At 45.8% G+C, this 20,384-nt stretch overlaps 1 protein-coding gene and 1 non-coding gene across 10 annotated transcripts in view; one reads left to right on the top strand and one right to left on the bottom strand.

The window, feature by feature from the left end:
- LOC142580110 (FMRFamide receptor-like) overlaps window positions 1-20,384 on the top strand; it is a 1,221,375-nt gene that overhangs the window by 883,877 nt on the left and 317,114 nt on the right. The window lies entirely within an intron of this gene.
- Window positions 8,620-8,692, bottom strand: TRNAL-CAA (transfer RNA leucine (anticodon CAA)). Its single transcript has one exon. It is a non-coding gene; the product is annotated as a tRNA-Leu (tRNA).

The following is a 20,384-nucleotide window of genomic DNA, read 5'->3' as shown; positions in this document are numbered from 1 at the left end:
AGAGATAATGGCAACCTGCTGTTCATGATCTGAGAATGCCCGCCAAACGCTCCCCAGCCCATTCTTATTCTTCTGATTATTTCAGTCTCATGATCCGAATCCGCGGTCACTACCTGCCCTAAGTAGATGTATTCTTCCAGAGCCTCGCTACCTATTGTAAACTGCTGTCCTTTTCCGAGACTGGTAAACATTGCTTTATTATTCTGCAGATTAATTTTTTAGACCCACCCGTCTGCTTTGCTTCTACAGGTCAGTGAGCATGCATTGCAATTGGTCCCCTGAGTTACTAAGCAAGGCAATATTATCTGCGAATCGCAAGTTACTAAGGACCTGTCCATTACCTCTTATCCCCAATTCTTCCCAATCCAGGTCTCTGAATGCCTGTTGTAAACACGCTGTGAGTAGCATTGGTGAGATCGTATCTCCTTGCCTGAGTCCTTTCTTTATTGGGATTTGGTTCCTTTCTTTATGGAGGACTACGGTGGCTGTGGAGCCGCTATAGACATTATTCAGTATATTTACGTACGGCTCGTCTACACCCTGATTCCGCAATGCCTCCATGACTGCTGAGGTTTCGAGTGAATCAAACACTATGTCGTAATCGATGAAAGCTATATATAAGGGTTGGTTATATTCCGCACATTTCTCTATCTCCTGATTGATAGTGTGAATATGGTCTGTTGTTGAGTGGCCCTTGCGGAATCCTGCCTGGCCCGTTGTTTGACAGAACTCTAAGGTGTTCCTGATCCTATTTACGATTACCTTTGTAAATAATTTGTAGACAAAGGATAGTAAGCTGATGGGTCTATAATTTTCCAAGTCTTTGGCGGCCCTTTTCTTATGGATTAGGAGTATGTTAGCGTTCATCCAAGATTGCGGTACGCTCGAGGTCATGAGGCATTGAGTATGCAGGGTGGCCAGTTTTTCGAGAACAATCTGCCCACCATCCTTCAACAGATCTGCTGTTACCTGATGCTCCCCAGCTGCGTTGCCCCTTTGCATAGCTCCCAAAGCGTTTACTTCTGCCGGCGTTACTTGTTGGATTTCAAATTCCTCTAGAATTTTCTCTCTTCTATTATCGTCGTGGGTGCCACTGGTACTGTATAAATCTCTATAGACCTCCTCAGCCACTTGAACTATCTCATCCATATTAGTAATGATATTGCCGGCTTTCTCGGTTAGCGCATTCATCTTATTCTTGCCTATTCCTAGTTTCTTCTTCACTGCTTTTAGGCTTGCTCCGTTTCTGAGAGCATGTTCAATTTTATTCATATTATGCTTCCTTATGTTAGCTGTCTAGCGCTTGTTGATTAAATAGGAAAGTTCTGCCAGTTCTATTCTAGACTTTAAGGTAGCAAAGGTCATACCCATATTTAAGTCAGGTAATAAACACGCACCGAAAAGCTACCGTCCAATGCTGCAACATGCTAAACCATGTAGGTGCACCGAGTGTCTACATTCACCTGTAAGCCAACGGATTTTTCTTTTCTTATCCACACAGTCTTCGGAAAAACTTCTCTTCTGAGACGCAGTTATTAGAAGTAACCACTGATTTGCATACTAACATGGAAGAAGATCTACAAACTGATTGTGCTTTTTTTGTGTTTGAGAAAGCGTTTCACCTCGTAGCACATTGCCGTTTGATTTCGAAATTAACTGCTCTTAAATTAGATTCTCAGACACTAACATGGATTCTCAATTTCCTTTCTAATTATCAGCAGTTTACAGCAGTTATTAATTTTTAGTCTCGTCTTTCGCACGTTACTGCAGGTGTCCCACAAGGCAGTGTTCTTGGGTCCATTACTATTTCTAACATACATTAATGACTTACCGAATAACATTTCCTGACATGTGCACATTTTTGCAGAAGACTGCATTCTTTATCATTCGTTCAATTGTGCAGATCATCATACAATCATCGAAAAAGAAGTCGAACTGATTTCTTATGGTGTAACCTTTGGGTAATGAATCTTAACGTTTCTAAATGAAAATTATTTCCTTGAGCAGCAAACATACTAAATCTTCGTTTCTTTATCACATAAATAACATCACTAGTTTGCGTATGTGGCAGATCAGACATTCGATTTGTTCCTACGAGGTGATATCAACGTAAATATGCTTGTTTCTGCTAGTACACAAAAAGAAGTTACTTCAGTGATTATTGTAAATGGTTTTTCCAATCTCATAAGTAAGCTAACATGTACAACCGAGTAAACAAAATCACTATTAATTTTACTGATTACAAATCTTGGTAACAACCTTATACCAGCCGATGTAGTTTTTACCGACATCAGTGACATCTCTGTAGTTGATGTTCGCTGACAAAGCGAGAGGCGATATTAGGTCGCCGGACGGCTCCCTTTTGCTTCCCGGGTCCATTGTAGCGAAAAAGAGTAACGCTATCTTGGGCCACCCACACCAGCGCTTTATAGTTGGTCAGGCTCTACAGCGCTGTTCTCGGGGGACGCTGCTCGTGCTGAGAGTCCGTGCCCTGCGCTGATGGTCGACCCAACCCCTGGTGGCTAATAAACACCTTTACATGCAACGCACAAAATGTCGAGTACTGAGTATTGAGTGCTGCTCACTGAGTTCGTGGCAATGTGTACATACGTGTCCATATTCAAAGAACTTCTTTCACGCCGACATGGGTCACCGTAGAGGGGGACTGGGCAGGCATCTCTACTCGAAGAAATTGTTTGACGGCGACTTGGAGTTTTGGGAAGGTGCCACTCAGTCTGTGATGGTCTTCAGTGAACCTCTTTGATGCCAACTTACACCCGTGGGAATGTGCGAGTAGGTGTGTGCCGCTCTTCAATGAACGTATCTGGCTCCAACTTGGGCAATTAGGTGTACGCTTCTGGTAATTTGCCGCTCTGCAATGACGAAAGCCATCCTTTCAGTATCTACGATCCTAAGTGGAATCGAACTCCTGTCAAAAGGGTCTTTCAAGGACAGCAATCCGACGTATTAGCATGCTGTGTCACAAAAGCACTGGATGTGTGCCACTTTTCAATAAACGCCTATTACGCCAGTGCTTTAGAGTGTGCGGCGCCATGATTGCTCTGGATATGTGCCGCAATTCGATGAACCTTTCGCCAACTCGGACCACCGAGTGTGTACCACGAGCTCTTCCGGAGAGAGGGAACAATCCTCAGCGCCCTTAGGCACCGGCGCGCCATGCTTCTTGGGTCAAAGCTCACGCGCAGACCTTTCGGCAGTATCATTACATTGGGGGCCCAGAAAGAAGCGCGGGGGCGCCCAGTTCTCCCGTGACACGTTTCTGAGCGTTTAAACGCACTGGTTTGCCACGCATTTCGGAGGCCATACGCAGGCTTCGTGGCGGCGGCGCTTGACGGCGCCGAGGGTTCTTAGGGAAGCGTGAATATCCAATCTCGCTTGAGCACACGCGTAATACATAAGTTATTTCAACGATGGCAATACGTTGCGTCGCTATAGCGACTAACTGCTAGCGCATTACTGTCGGCAGTCATCGTGAGATAGGATCAGCCAAATTGCGCTGATTCCGCCCATAACCTCCCCATTAAATTTTTCCATAAAACAAAATAGCGATCTCTTTCGCTTACCCGTCATTTCGTGGCGAAACTGAACGCTCATCCACTTTCATGTGTGCAGGACATATTTTTATGTAACCACAGAAATTCAATTGTTCAGCTGTGTCCACCTGAACTATTTGTGTGTCGGATATAAATAGCTTCTTTGACAATTTCGCACATCGTCAAATTACTACAGAACTTTTCATGGTATATTAGCGATTAACATCACTTCAATTAGTCTAACCAAAAATTATTCATTCCGAACACTTTAGTGGGTTGAGTGCTCAGAATTGAAGCGCGAAAAGTTTTTACGGCGAAGCTGTCCGTAACTATGATCCCGGGATTTTTTCGCTTCCTTACACGTCGACAGAAAATCTAGTCGGCCGATACCGGCGGCACTGCTGTGCCAGAAGCAATGGCTTGTAACTCCGTGAGGCGGAGACAGGAAGCGAGTGCACAGCCCAGGTTTCGTTTCAATACGAAGAGCACAAGTTAAAAACGCTCTGAAACCACATGATTGATGACGAGGGGCGCGCAGTTGCGCGTTGATCAAACTACGTTGCCTCCCCGGTGGTCCTCGTCGGAGATATAAACGTAGACAGCGCTAAACTGGAAACAAAGCAGTGGTTTGGTTCGTGTACTGGGTGGAAGAGTGTGAACTCGGTTACTACAAGGATCCGATTCAACCAACTACGTTACACGGGTCATGTATCGGTTTAACTTCGGCGAAAAACATTTCTCTAATAACAACGGAAAACTTGTGTGCGTATCACAGTGATCACAAAGCAGTGATAACAGTAACTTCAAAGCTATGAATAAAATAAAGGTTTTGTAAATTGCACTGAAACGAGTGTTTATGTCATATAAACATGTGTTTGTGTATGTATCACACATACTTTGAAGAGAAATATGGGCGTAATGGGGGCGCATCATCGGATCAGTGTTTGACAAGCTGACAAACATTAGGCACAACGCATGTACAGGTTCGCTTACGAACTACTTCCACAGGAACGCATTGGCGGTGATTTTTTCCGTATAGCTCTGCTGGCTGAGAGTGCGTCTATTGCACTCTACTGTCCTGAACCCAGCGTATAAGCAGTTCTTGATCTGCGGAACACTTCTCCATTTTGTTCCGTGCCTAACCCCATGCAGAGGGCACTCCGCCTGGGGAGGACAGAATGTGCCCTGGGAGACCGCGTTTCGAGGACTAGGGTGCATAGAAAAAAAAAAGCTGAATTACAAGAAAGAACTTTGAGAGTAAGTGCCCATTACGCGCAGGTGAAACCACCATCGGATAGCGCACGCTGCCAATTCATCCACATTAGCGGCGTAATTCCGTAATTAGACGGCGCGTTTCCAACTTTCGCCAGCTTTCGAGTGCAGCGGGCAAATTAAAACACCAGGTGACAGTCTTCGATCGTAGGCGCTCTGGAACTAAGGCTGCCATAGTACTCGCTTTTAAAGAGTGCGCGCTCGATAACAATACTGTAGGGGAGACAATGCAGAAAAAAGCACCAATGAGCAGAAAGGAGACCAAACTGAGGGCGTGCGGTTGCGTTGGAGCTCACCAGCCTTACCAGATAACGTTGGACAAGCCAATGTCCAGAGGCAAGCCACTAACTTCAATACAAGCAGTGAACATTTTATGAAGTACATGATGGGACGGAAGCCTTCCTGGTTGGGATAAAACATGCTGCAAAATATTAACCAGTGGCGCCAACCACCAAGTATAAAGAAAGATATTTCGATTCTTTCAAGGGGGCCATGTTCAATTTATTTGCCTTTATTTGTAGTGGACTGCGGATATTGCATTTATCTTCTACAACGTTTGTTTCCGATCAGGTGGGTTTATATTAAAACTTAGGCTTTATCAGCGGTTGTCAGGCGTATGACCAACGTGTCCTGAAACTGCAAACGAGTCTCTTGTGAAGGAGAATATTATTACCCGTGGCTTACGTCGCTGCTAGCACCTTCTACTAAACATATCACCCAGGAAGGTAGCCTACTATCTATTCTTTCACAGTCTCATAATTTATAGAAGCATGACACTTTAATTGCTATCTAAGCTATTAGGAGCTGATCCGTTCCCGCGGCCGACGCCTGCCTTTCCATGCAATGACATGCGAGATGTTGCGCCACAAAGAACGGAAAAGACAGTCCACCGTTCAAATTCTAGGGTGCCAGCGATTAAACCAACCACACAGAGATGTTCCTCGAGGATGCGGATTGTTCTAAACAAGCCCACCAAATTGTTTAGTGTATTGACAATTCATAAGCGCAAAATAAAACCTGCAAAGTGTGGCCTGAATATCAATGAAATTTCATGCATGTGTCTGGAATTCTATGAGAGTTAGCTCAAGGCTTCATTCTATACCTCTGCGCCATTGTGTTCATACCGAAAATAACCGATCTTCTATCCCCGTGTTGGTGATTTTAGTTGAGCTGACTGTAGGGCCGTTTTCAACACTTCTCAACATACAAACTGCGGAAGGAATAAGTACACAGTGAGCCTATGTCCTACCCCATTCTTCATAAACTCGTGCTTCCCTCGTAGCAGTGGTTTTATGAACGAAAAGAAAATGAATGGATTCACGCGCGTAGTATGCATGGTAAAATTTGTGAGGAAGGAAGTTTAATTTATATATAAACCAACTGTCAGCTCATTTTCCTCGAAGACAATGTCCTTCAACTACATTTGAAATAATACGATCACCCTTTTTTGTATGAAAAGAAAATAATAATTATGAGGTTTTACATGCCAAAACCACTTTCTGATTATGAGGCACGCCGTAGTGGAGGACTCCGGAAATTTCGACCACCTGGGGTTCTTTAACGTGCACTTAAATCTAAGCACACGGGTGTTTTCGCATTTCGCCCCCATCGAAATGCGGCCGCCGTGGCCGGGATTCGATCCCGCGAACTCGTGCTCAGCAGCCCAACAGATGAAAAGAAAAGCGGGCTTATGAATCAAAGCCAGAATTTTGGTATGAGAGACAGTGTAAATGGCTGCTTCGAAAAAGTTCTGAAATTCATGGTTTCTTAATGTGCACTCGATTTTTGCTAGACGAGTAAACTGGTTGATGAGGTATACGAGGGAGTACGAAAAAGTATCCGGAATTATCTTTAAAAGGCTACGTATTTATTTATTTTTTACAAAGCAAGCTTATCACCTTGAAGGTACTCTCCATTACACTTAATACGTTTGTCCAATCTGGGATTCCAATCTTCTAAATATTATTCAAACTCGTCTGTTTCGATGGCCTAAAAAGTCGCACGTCTCAAGTGAGTAAGGGTTGCGGGCACCTCACCTCGCTCTGTGCGGCTTTTAATGTTTCCTCGAAGGAAGAATGGGCACGAAAGGACTGCGACTTAGCGACGTAAAAGAGACGGGCCAAAAACGAGAGACGAGCTCTGGGTCATCGCGCCGCGTCCAGTAGAGCGTGTTTTCGCATTCCCGCCGCTAGGGAACGCCACCGTCGCAGCTAGGGTTTGAAGCCATGACCTTGCCTAGTCGCGGTCTAGTGGATGCGTAAAGAGAGAGAGAGAGAAAAAAAAGCATCTTGCTAATGGAGAAACCTGCCGCTAAATATTATCAACTAGTTACCGCAATTTCAGAAGGACGTTGTCAAAAGCGAAACTTTAGTCATTACAGGTAAGCTGTTTAAAGACAGACAATTTGTATCAATATATGCTTCATTTCGCAATCTAGGCTACACAAGATGCGTGATACAGTGTTATTTATTTCATGTAAAACAGCTGTGTCTCAGATTTCCAAAGTTCAGTGCCCGCACTGTCCATCCACCGGATATCTGAAACCGAGAATGGCTGAATTCCAAACCAATATACACCGTTCCATCGCTTAAACATCACTGTCCTTAATTGAACGTTCTTGCGTATATGAAAGACCACTGAAACAAGCACCATACTCTAATGCATAGTCCATGACCACTATTTCACTACCCTATTTGAATTTAAATTGGTATACAATTAAAAAATATTGCAGCCAATGGTGGATCAGGAAGGATGATGTTCGTCGGGCTAAAAAAACATAGAATTGACGACAGACTGTGAAATAGGCAACTGTTGACAAAACTCACAGCATGAAGTGTAAATATTATTTATTTCATTCCTAACAGATTTGTTGAGGATGGTGGCAAGAAGCATAAAACTTAACACGAATTGCATCCGAACGCAATTTCGGCAATTTACACGTGCATTAGGGACGTCGTTGCATGCGTTGATACGTTTATTGAAATGCGGTGACTGCGACATGACACACCGCGCTTGCATGATATTTATCATTGCATCAGAATGTGTGCTTCAGGGAAAAGCGAATATTTTTCGGGACACTGCAATCGGTGACAGCAATATTTTTCCCCGGGATGCCTCATTCGCGAAGGTGGATATTGGTAAATCTGAATTATTGAAGAACTAAAAAAATTACAGCAGGCCCAATGCGCTTGTGAGAAACAGCGTTACGCGCACTTTGCCTGAAAAGCTGAAATTAAGTTACATGCTGAGAGAAGCACAACGCATGTAAATTATGCATATGCAAAGAACAGGCAGGCATTCCATGTGAAGGGAAACATTCCTGAAGTGGTTAATTAAATATTTTTAACTTAATTCAGTGCCCACAGGTGTCTTTATTTTAAATCAATGTACCGTATAACCTATGCAATATTATTAATGATGCTGATGTGCCGCGGAGGTACCAAATTTAATGCCGTGTAATGTTGATGATTTATGCAGTATATGCCATTCCCGAACGTTGCCCTAAATGCAAAGAGCATTGATGCGTGAGACGCCGACGCGCACATGTCACGACGATGGAGACGGCGTTTGACGTTTGTTGATAGAAGAATGGATAGGTGTAAGAGAGAAGTTCAGACCATTATGTAAACGCTTTCCGGGATTCTGTTTCCCTTCGTGTCACACTTATATAAGAATATCATAAGAAGTCAACAAACAGGGACACCAAGGACAACATAGGGAAATTACGTGTGCTTGATATATGAAATGAAGAAACGATACGTTAATGGAAACTAATGTGGATGAAAAAACAACTTGCCGCTGTTGGGAACCGAACCCACAACCTTCGCATTTTGCGTGCGATGCTCTACCAATTGAGCTACAGCGGCGCCGAGCAAAGCGCACATAAGAATCAGCTCATGGGAAGGGCGAAGCTCGACAGCAGCTTCATTTTACACCACTGTTTACGTCACGCAGGGCTTGGACCGTGCTTCGTGGTGCCATGTGCGTAAACAGGTAAACTAAACCTTGTAATTTGACTTGAGGAAAATAATTTGAGACCAGACATTATAGTGTGCACGGCCGTTCTAAAATGAAGCGCACCTACGTATAACCACGCCTGACATCACTTTCTAATTTGATGTATAATAATGTTGCGAATGGCGAAAGTGGTCATGACAAGCGTTTTACTAAACAGAACGCTGCAGCAGGAGATATGCATTAAGTAAGTCGAGCAGGGCACATGTGCGAGTATATTTCACTGATTTCCCGTATGGCTGTAGTGCACATGGCGCCACGGTTCTTGTAAGAGGGAGAATATATATTTTACACTTCTGCAACGTCATCTTCATATTTAGCCAAATGGCGTTGTTTCGTTTCATTTCAGGCTCCTTGTCTGCGTAAGGTGCTGCTCATGCACTTTGACTGCATTATATTGCTGCATTATTTTTATCGTGTCGAGATCCTCCATTTATGATCCCAACGAACCAGAACTTACTTTATGTTCCTGTCGACGGGTGTCCCTTTGACGGCGTTAATAGATACTGGAGCCCAGGTGCCCATAATGAGTTGTAACCTCCGTCGTCGACTGAGGAAGGTTCTGACGCCTGCTACTTCACGAGCCGTACGCGTGTCACTTCGCTCGCCGGCAGATTACAGTGCTGGACCACCTCGTCAACGCTTCGAGTGTCCAACCAGGCCCAGAGAAAATTCGTGCTGTCACGTCGGTTCCTGTACCTCAGTCTGTCAAAGACGTCCGAAGTTTTCGTTAAATACCGCACCGATGGCCCGACCACTTACTGATCTTCTGAGAAGGACTTGCTGTTTACGTGTGGCCCCGCTCAAGCTGCCGCATTTGCCTACCTCACCAAGATTCTCACCAAGCCACCTCACTGGCCCACTTTGACCCGTCCTCTCCTACAAAGGTGCGTACTGATGCCAGTGGTCACGGTATCGGAGCCCTCTTAGCCCAGTGCCAGCAACGTCAAGATCGTGTTATCGCCTACGTAAGCCGTATTCTAACAGCAGCGGAGCGCAACTATTCGATTACAGATCGTGAATGCCTGGCTCTCGTCTGGGTGGTTTCCAAATTTCGTCCGTACTTGTATGGCGCCCACTTCTCTGTCATGAGGGACCACCACGCGCTCTACTGGCTTTCCACACTCAAGAATCCTACAATTCGGCTTGGTCGCTGGGCTCTGCGGCAGCAAGAATAGTCCTATGCCGTAGTGTACAAATCGGGCCGATTACATCAAGACGCAGACTGTTTACGACGCTATCCAGTGAACGAAGCACCCGCCGACCCTGACCTCGATGTCGACGCTTGCGTTTTCTCCGTTTCTCAGGTGCTACACGTTGCCGATGAGCAAACCCGTGATGCCACTTTGCGCGCCATCATTGATGTCTTGGAATCTTTGCCTTCTCATTCTTCCATTCGCCTGTTTATTATCTGAAAAGGTGTAATATACAGTCACAACGTACGCCCCGACGGTCCTGCCCTACTCGTCGTCCTTCCTAAGCACCTCCGGTTAGCTCTTCTCAAAGAACTTCATGATTTACGAGCGGGAGATCACCTTGGCATCTCCCGCACCTATGACCGGCTTTTATTCGCCGATGCTTTTTTGGCAACGCCTTCCCGCTACGTCCGGAAATAGGTTGCGGCGTGTGACAAATGCCAGCGCCGAAAAACACCATCAACGCTCCCTGCCGGGTGCATTCAAGCGCTCGACATTCCTTCGGAGCCGTTCTTTCACGTTGCCTTGAACTTACTTGGCCCTTTCCCTCTATCCACGTCTGGCAACAAGTGGGTCCCTGTGGCGAGAGATTACGCCACGCGCTACTTTATCACCAGAGCGTTTCCAACAAGCTGCGCTACAGATGTTGCCGATATTATTTTACGCGACGAGGTTCCGCAGCGTGGTGCTCAACATCAACTGCTCACTGACCGTGGTCGGACATTTCTTTCTAAAGTCATCGCCGACATCCTGCAGTGCTGCTCAACCAAGCACAAGCTGACTGCGTCTTACCATCCACATAATTATTGTCTCACGGAGCGTCTGAATCGCACCCTAAAAGACATGCTTGCAAAATAATGTCTCGACCGACCATACTGATTGGGACAGTATGGTAGGGATTGCCCTACCCTATGTCACTTTTGCATTTAATTCTCTGCGTCACGACACTCCCGGTTATTCTCGTTCTTTGTGTTGTTCGGCCGAGAACCCACATTGCCACAGGAAGCATCCCTTCCATCCGCCGCAGCGGGGACCAGCGAGTATGCACTTCACGCTATCACCAGGGCAGCCCAAGCACGCGAAATTGTCCGTGCTCGCCTCCTGACCTCCGTACATAAGAAACGGCGTTTGTACGATCGCCAACACAGAGACGTCCACTTTTCGCCTGGCTCTCTGCTACTCCAGTGGACCCCGACTCGGCACATTGGCCTGTCAGAAAAACTCCTGTCTCGGTACACAGGCCCATGTGAAGTGCTGCGTGGTGTGACTCCAGTTACGTACGAAATCGCCTCAGTCGGTACCAGTGCCTCATCTGCCCCGAATTCCACCGACATTGTGCATGTTGCATGCCTCAAACCATATTACTATCCTGTTCTCACCGATATTTAGACGCACGGGGACGGTGGTTCTACCGCCGGGGATAAATTATACAGGCACGTTGCGTGCGGGCGATGCACATGGGCGCCCCGACGACGAACGCTTTCTGGCTCTCGAGCTGTCTGCTGAACTAGCCAGCACTGCAGTCATCCTTTGTAAATATACTTTGTTTGGAGTCTCCGTTTCTTAACCCTTCGATCGCGTAACCATATGATGAGTATAGGTGATGTAAACACACAAAGCATAAAAAAAATAAAGTCTGGGGTTTTACGTGCCAAAATCACGATCTGATTGTGAGGCACGTCGTAGCGGAGGACTCCGGAATAATCTGAACCACCTCGGGTGCTTTAACGTGCACCCCAGTCTAAACACACGGGTGCTTTCGCATTTCGCTCCCATCGAAGTGCGGCCGCCGTGCCTCGGATTCGATTATGTGGCCCCGTGCTTAGCAGCTTAACACCGTAGCCACTAAGGCTGCAACTACCACCGGTGTTACGCAGCATCAGAAAATATTGTCATCGAAGTCCCACGAACTGTTGATCAGCTCCCAGTACATCGCACTACAGATAACGTGGCTTATCGATCTCAGCAACTTCAGCGTGCTATTCATTTCCTCAAGCTTGAATTTTTTGTGCGTGTAATTGTAGTGCTTACTGCTTTTTTATTTTGCAAGTCTTCGGTATCACAATTTTGGTAAGTCACTACCTCAAGAGAACTATCGGTAATTTTGATAAAAAGACAATGATAGCTATGCAAATGCTGCTTGCACAGGTGCTTTGTGCGCCTTCACGCACACGCTTTTTCGAAGTAGTAGAATAAATCACTTCATAATAATCTAATATTAAAATTTTTAGTTTCATCATTATGACATACGTTCGCATTAGGCATCTGAAGACAATGTTATTTGAAGGGAATTTCAGTTTTGGTTTTTCTAGACTGCCTATGTTCTAAAACGTGCTTTACAAATTAGGTAATCAGTACGCTAATTTCGCACTGGGAGGCGATTCTCTCGAGAGAAGAGCGAATGCCCCAAGTGACGTAGCTGATTGCGTGTAGTACGCCCTTCGAGAAGCCCAGCAGAGTTGAAAAGCGCTGCGCTCCTGCTGTTGGCTGGCAAAACCAAAACAGGCTTGCCGCTTTTACACATAGTCAGCTGCGTCTCATGGGGGTTTTAATAAGAACTTAGCGCCTCTGAGGATGAAATGAGCGTACAGAGTACCAAATTTTGCAACTAATATACATGTAAAGGATGTTGACAAACTGCATGGAGGCTGAGAGGTAATTTCGCCCCAGCATTTTGGGAGATCGCCGTTTTCTGGCTTCGCCGAGAGCAAAACCAGCTGGACGCTTGGGCAGTGAGTCAGGAGGCGCTCTTTGGCGGCAGAAAACCCGCGTCGCGACCTCGGGACATCTTAACCTGTCGCACGTGCGGTCTAGAAACGTGGTAAAAGGTGTGACGTTGGGAGCTCTTTAGCTCGGAAGCGCGGGCGCAGGCGCCCTGCCTGGAACAGACCACGGCCAAAGCGTCATTAGGGCGTCAATGGGCATGCCTGGGGTACAAAGGGCCAACTTAAAGCCAGAGGGATCGGTGAGCCGATGCGCGGTCTCTTGAAAGGCAGGCTGGCATCGGAGACACAATCAATCTCTGCACTTAGTTTTATGGGCCCGCCGGAGGAGATGAACCACGCACAAGACGGCATGGTGAATCGGTGGGAGCGCTTCGGCAGGGGTGCCCTTTGCGGCATGCAGTGCGCGATGGTTTTAATTAAGGCGCGAGGACGGGGCGACGGAGGTGTTCGTTCCGCGTAAGGGTTCTTCAAAGTGTCGGGAAACATTCCCATACTTGTCGCAGAGCAGGAAGGTTGGGATGTTGTTTGTTTATTTGTTGTTTGGTGGTTCCTTTCTCTCCCTCTATATCTCGGCATGTTCCGAGGAACGCTGGGACAGGGTGAGAGAGAGAGTGTGTCCAATGGGTTACAGGCCAGTTGACCCAATCATGTCACTGGGGTGTCGTGATTTGCCGTGAGGGGATTCGGGAGGAGCAGCTGAAGGGTTAAAACTTGGCTCCCGACCTCTCGCGGGAGTTCCGGGCGCAGGAAAGGTGCTCTGCACTTTCGACTCTGCCGAGTTAAGGCGCCGGTCCCACTGTAACCAAAGGGTCTTGACGTACAAACAGCGTTATGCAGTACCGGCTACGTCGAGTTGATACGTCATACCCAATGTAAATAGCTGTCTATGTAAATATTGTGTACATAAAGTCCTTTCTCTAAGTGCAAACGTTTATGGCGTCCCATCTCTGATGGAAGAGGAGAAGCGACGACGATGGCAGCTGAAGAGAAGTTTCTCTACCAAGTAAGCTGGTTATTCCAGCTTCGAGCACTCTGTGCTACGAGAGTAGGAAGTACAAAATTTAGTACATCCGTACGCAAGCCCTGGCGATGATTAATCCAAATGAAGTTATCTTCAAATGCGGCGGTTCTTGGGTATATTGTATAAACTGATATAAGTATCGCGAAATAAGAAAGCTTATTGTTTGTGTATACAGTATATTGACAGTGCTTGTTCACGAAAACGCTGGCCACCAAAACGCATAAACCACCCAAGCAAGCATAATTTTCATCTTTCTTTATTGCGGTTACTTATCGTTTAACTACTGCAAATATTGCGATTACTGATTGTCTTTTGGCATGTTCCCTAGTCCATGTGATTTCGTGATGTGAACCGTCAGTGGCGTGTGCTCTGATACTTGTCCCCTTGCGACCGGGCACTGCACCACAAGGCATTTGTTGACTTGGGCAGATCCATATTTGTACCCTCGAAATTCACCACTAAGGAACGTATTATTATTATTATTATTATTATTATTATTATTATTATTATTATTATTATTATTATTAAAGATTAGGTATATGTTCAAGCAAGGCCACTAATTACGAGGATATCGAAGAAAAGAACCGCGGGGACGTGAGCGCAGTGGAATAAACAAAGGTAGAGCTTGCGGCAACTGCACGCTCGCCTTAGTCCGACGCGGCGACAAGAAGTTAACAAGACGCCGTAGTGTTTTCGAAATATGCCACGTGCGGCGGGTAAGGAGTACGAAGTCATGCCCGGGTCCCGTGTGCAAAACGCTGCAACACCCGTCGCGTACTTTCCAGACGAATGCAAGACAGCTCCTTCTTGCGGGTTCAAACGCCCAGTAATAACTCATGAAGACAGAAGAGCTCGCCTGACTCTGTATCCGCGCGTGCTAAGAATGCTCATCCAAGTCTTAGACTGTCCGAAAATGTTGGAGAACGCTTCGCGACCAGGCCTGTCCCTCTTTCGGCAACCACCCTTCTAACAAATTTAAATTGGGCCGGTACTTCGTTTTGCCCTTTCCAGTGTTCTTCCGTACTGAAGCCAGCTTACACGGGCACCGGATATCAATGACTACACCGAGAGCTTACCGTTGCCACCTCGATGGCGGCTTCCTCCCTGTCGCAGGTGGCTGCTAGGACGCGATACGAAGACAAAGCTGGGGCGCAGGACGCGCGTCCAGCGCACATTGGGCGCCGTTTCGTGCTCGTCGCGTGCCCCGGCCAGCACGTTCCGCGATGTTGGCTCCCGCCTACCTTGTGAAACCGGAATCAGTGGGCAGGATGAAATCAAAACAGACGACGTGTCAGGCCCTTGGTGCGAAGCCGCCTACAGCCCGTCGCATTCGAGGCTTTGTTTGTCGCACTCATATATATATATATATATATATATATATATATATATATATATATATATATATATATATATATATATATATTAGCCACTTAGCAATGAAGTGCGCGATAGAAAAACAGGGGTGTCACGATATCTCTACAATACACTGCACTTTTCGCTTCGCTGTCCGCAATATTCCGCTAAACATGCTTCTAACTAAGCATCTGGAACGATATTTTTTTTGCGTAGGTATTTTGGCAAGTCTAAGAGTCAAAAATGAAATAACTCTTCCTTCTCTCTATGTTCGTTAAGCCTATTCATTTATTAAATGCATATGAAAACGCATAGGCGACGCCTATAAAGCTAGGAATGTTTATTTGCCACAATTAAGCCCACATATAGCGACTGCTCCGCATATGGGTTTTACTAACTCTCGGAAAGCACGTAAGCCATGAGTAAACTTGTAGTGTTTGAACAATATACAAAAAATTATGCGGATCCCACGCACTGTGGGAATTGATATATTCGTAGCTTTCCCTCCCGTTTGGCTTCATCGACGAACATTGGCCGTGATCTTGCCGACGAATGTTTAATACTTTCCACCGTTCAGTTCAATACAAGAGCGGTGAATTAAACGTTACCTTGCGTGCCCCACTGCTGTTTGTCTGCGCACTACACACAGCGAGACACATTGTCCTGGAGGCGTTGTTTTGCGCCATTTTTCATAACTTCCGAGAAGGTTAGCATTGTCATTGCCTCACGCGCCATCTCAAGCATCATGGCTGAAATGCTAAGAAATAATTTAATGATAGAGTTGTACGTGCCAGAACCACAGCCGGATTATCAGGCACGTCATAATGGCGGTACCGGCGATCTTGAGCTAACGCTATAGCCACAAGGCTACCCCGTCGGTCGTGGAAGTATTTATTTGACATGCGGCCGTTTACGTAGTGTCGCCTATAGACGCTACGGTTCTCTATAGCGGATTGCATCCGCACGCCCTGCGTCCGTTGTCCGCTTGACAAAATTGCACGGTGTCTGCTTGTCATTAATAACAGAAATGTAACCGTACTGTACCTGCAAATTAAGTTCATCCAGTTTGTCCGAGATCGCTGTCGTCTTAAGTAGTAGTGTTTCCTTGCCTTCTTACATCTCGTTTATCTTGCCGCGCTAACCCCCCCCCCCCCCCCCCTCCTTGTATGGGAGGTGCGAGCGAAGAGTGTTGAGGCTTTTATTCACTCGTTTCATGACTACATCAGTTCTACCCTGTTTTTCGCCTCATCTACCTACATCCTTTCTACCATTACATCTATCTCCCACTAGACTGTAATACGTTGCTGTAAAGATAAGCGCAGCAGTTTGTCCAACGCTTTCGCGGGTGGTCATGGGCAATTACAGCCGTCAAGAAGCTATTGAAGCGAAGCCCAGGGAGCTGCAGATGGCGCTGTGGCGCACGCAGTGGAAAGGTACAAACAAGTTTCTCGCGTTGCCTTTCTGTCTACCACGCTCCTGACATGCATGCTCTGGGCCACCTCCTGACGCGGCGTGTAAGACAGCGACAGTATTAGCAGTAGTTGTGTAAAAGCAGAAGGAAGAGGCAAAGACACCTTCGCTTTAAAATACTACCTCTATCAACGTTTTTTTTTTCAAAACAAAAGCATATATGATGTTGCTGCTTTCAAAGCGAACAAACATAAGCTCACATCAAATCTGAGAAATGATAAAGAAATACTATATGTTAGATTTATTGCCCGTCGGTGCCTTGAACATTAATGGTATGTCCTGAATTTTACGTTACAGCGCAAACACCTAAGACGATCCACACAAAGAAAGACACGACACACACTGGCGCTGACTAACTACTTTTTTTTCTTTCGTCGTCGATGCGTATATATACCTAGGCCACACAACCGCGCAGGCGCGGAGATACATTACGGACATCTGAAATACATTACTGACAGATGTCAGTAATGTATCTTTTGCGCCTGCGCGGTTGTGTGGCCTAGGTATATATAGGCATCGACGACGAAAGAAAAAAAGAAGTTGCTAGTCAGCACCAGTGTGTGTCGTGTCTTTCTTTTTGTGGATCGTCTTAGGTGTTTGCGCTGTAACGTTAAGTTCAGAATTATGTACCAACTAGGCCCAAATGAAATGTTACTGAAATTAATGGTATATGATGATATAATCTTAGATCCCGCAACAGGCTTAAACGCAGTTAAAATGCTGTTTGATGGCTGGAATCTCGTTCGCAAAAACTTAGGTAAGTGTTTAAATGATTAATTTTTGCCCTTGGTGAAAACGTTCATGCTAGGCTCGATTATCTCCATCCAGTAAGCCCACACAGTGCTTTCATAGTTTCCACCCATTCAAAAGAAGTTGTAAGCTGCTTTTTTTTTCTTTTTTGTTTTCAAAAATGTAAGAGCGCGGGATATTTGTTGCTTTCAGACTGATCCCGCCAAACAAGCAATCTGTCTTCTTAGCGCTATATTGACAGTTATATTCCACTGCTGCCTTCACAATAAACTTTTAAAAATAACGTGCGAATGTTTAGTCGCAGTAATTAATAAAGGACTTATAAAAGTACTTCGTTTAAGTACCATGCAATGACAATACTTCCATTAGAATATAGGCGCCTAAGGAAGGAAGGAAGGAAGGAAAAAGTGGAGAAGGAAAGACAGGGAGGTTAACCAGTTTAGCTTAACCGGTTTGCTACCATACACATGGGAGTGGGATGGGGGATGAAAGATGGGGAAGGGAGTGAGAGAGAGAGAACATAACACAGCAAACACACATCGTCCGTTAGGGTCCATCACTTTGGCGTGGTACGTGATATCACTGTCACAGCCGCGTGTCCATTCCCTCTCTTTCAAAAACCGAAGTAGTCCCTTCGTCGCCTTCAGCTGCGATGTCTTCTGTCGGTGGCATGTGAAAATCGTGTCGAGGGTCAAGGATCTGGTGCCAAGGTGCGCTAGAACGGATGGTAGGGACTGTCGCTGAACATTATATTAGGACAGTCGCACAGAATGTGTTCCAGCGTCTCCTCGCAAAGACAGGCATTGCAGAGAGCGTTGCCGGCCATTCCAATGCGATAGAGTAAGATTTCGTGAAAGCCACCCGTAGCCATAAGCGATAAAGCAGAGTCGCCTCTCTTCGGTGGAGTCCCGTTGGCATATAGAGATGCATCAAAGAGGGCAGGTGGTATTGACGGTTGCTCCGGTTGGTCTGGCTGTTTGGTGTGCGCCATAGAGAGAGCGTGATCTCCTGTGCCAGCAGTCGAAGTCTGCTAGCTGCGTCGGATCGTGAAAGTGGTGTGGCCTCTTCTTGTGCATCTTCAAGAGCTGCTCGAGCGGCATTATCGGCGTCTTCGTTTTCTATGACGCCGCAGTGACTTGGCAGCCACTGAAACCTCACGTCGTGTCCTTTCTCCTGCGATGTATGGAGTAGGCATCTAATATCGAATACGAGCTGGTCGAATAGCCCGCGACGCAGAGCTGATAGCACACATTGTAAGGCTGCCTTTGAGCCGCCGAAGATTGACCATTGTCGAGGTGGCTCCCGATTAACGAAACAACGAGCAGCGCGAAGAGCAGCTAGTTCAGCAGATGTCGATGTTGTTCGGTGGTCAGTCCTAAAGCTGATGGTAATAGGTTTTGCTGGGACAACCACAATAGGCGCCTAGAAAACTTATAAACGTGCACACTCTAAGTTTTTGCAATCGTCATAGCTTAATAACCAGTTGTCAATGTGGCTTCAGGAAATGTTTATTCGACCGAGACTGCACATATCTGTCAGAAGCAGCTTATCTGAGAGCATGGGGGACGGGAGAAACTAAGCCTACGCATTTACGTAGGCTTTTCAAAAGCTTTTGAAAAGATTAGTCGTGAAACATTAACTGCAAATCTTGATTTTCTTGGATTTTAGGTGCATTCATAATCGTACTAATGTCATATCTCAGATATCGTTAAAATACATAAATTCTGGGGTTTTAATAACAATAAGAAGAAGAACAGGAATAATAATAATAACAACAATAGATTCTGGTGTTTACGGTGCAGAAACCGGGGAATGATTATAAGGCAGGCTGCAGCGGGGCACTCGAAACGTCCGCGTACCGTGCATTGGGTGCACGCTTAAGAACGTCAGGTAGTCAACATTAATCCGCAGTCTCCCATTACGGCGTGCCTCATGATCATATCGTGGTTCTGCTACGTAAAACCACTGAATCGAATTGTTGATGATTATTTATCGCGTCCCCTTTGAAAAGCGCCGGGGAAAAGTGGCCACCTAGCCTGCTTGAATTATTCAGGTATGCTATACAGGCGTTTTATTCTAGCATTTTTTGTGTAGATATTCATTTTTGGTGATGATGAAAGTGATGGTTATTTATGGGATCCCTTCTCATATCGTGCGGTGGCAAATAGTCACATACCCTGCATGATTTAATCAGCTATGCTTTACATGTTTTTCATCCTAACATTTTCGTATACATCTCATTAATCTCTCTCTCTCTCTCTCTTTCAACTTCTCTATCTGCCTTTTACCGCTACCTATGCCGGTACTTGATGCGATCGTATCAATATCTTGCCAGCTTCTTTTTCCACCAATAGTCTAAACGTCACTTGCTTATCCCGACTGCTGACCGCTTGATGCGTCTTTCCATATTAAATCCAAGCGTTCCTAGAACGTGTACTTTGCGTACTGGTCTCGCTGGGTCGACCCTTTCGCATTCCTTTAGGATGTGCCCAGTGGTCTCCAGATTATTCCTGAAGCATAGACATGTCGCATCTAATTGCGAATAATCGCTGCAGTATGTTTTCTGTCCTTAGGCAATCAGCTCGAACCTCAAATAGCAAGGCAGTTGCCCTTCTTGTTATCGTACAAATTTTCGTTTCTAATTTATTCTCTGTCATTCTCGTAAGTATCCATGGTTCTTTTCGTTTCCATTCTTCGCATCCAATTTGCTGTTTCTGTCACTTTTTTTCTGGTTCGTCGTGGTTGTCTATGTACACTTTCTATTACCCTGTACTTGGTTGCCAACCTTGTTGACCTCTCCTTCCATTCTGTGTCCACGCTTTTTAGGAACTGATACTTGTGCACTTTAGCCGGCCATTTCTTTTGATCCATGTTCCTGAGTCTTTCTTCAAAACTAATTTTACTCCGTGCTTCCATAACTTCCAACGAGGCCCAGCCCATGTTCTGCCTCATTCGTGGTTTTGCCGTGGGCTCCGAAAGCCAACCGACATTTGGATAAATTCCAGCTATGACAATCTACCCTATTTTA

Source organism: Dermacentor variabilis, chromosome 4 (genome assembly GCF_050947875.1).
Source record: "Dermacentor variabilis isolate Ectoservices chromosome 4, ASM5094787v1, whole genome shotgun sequence".
NCBI lineage: Eukaryota > Metazoa > Arthropoda > Arachnida > Ixodida > Ixodidae > Dermacentor > Dermacentor variabilis.
This window is presented reverse-complemented; position numbering and strand designations above follow the sequence as displayed.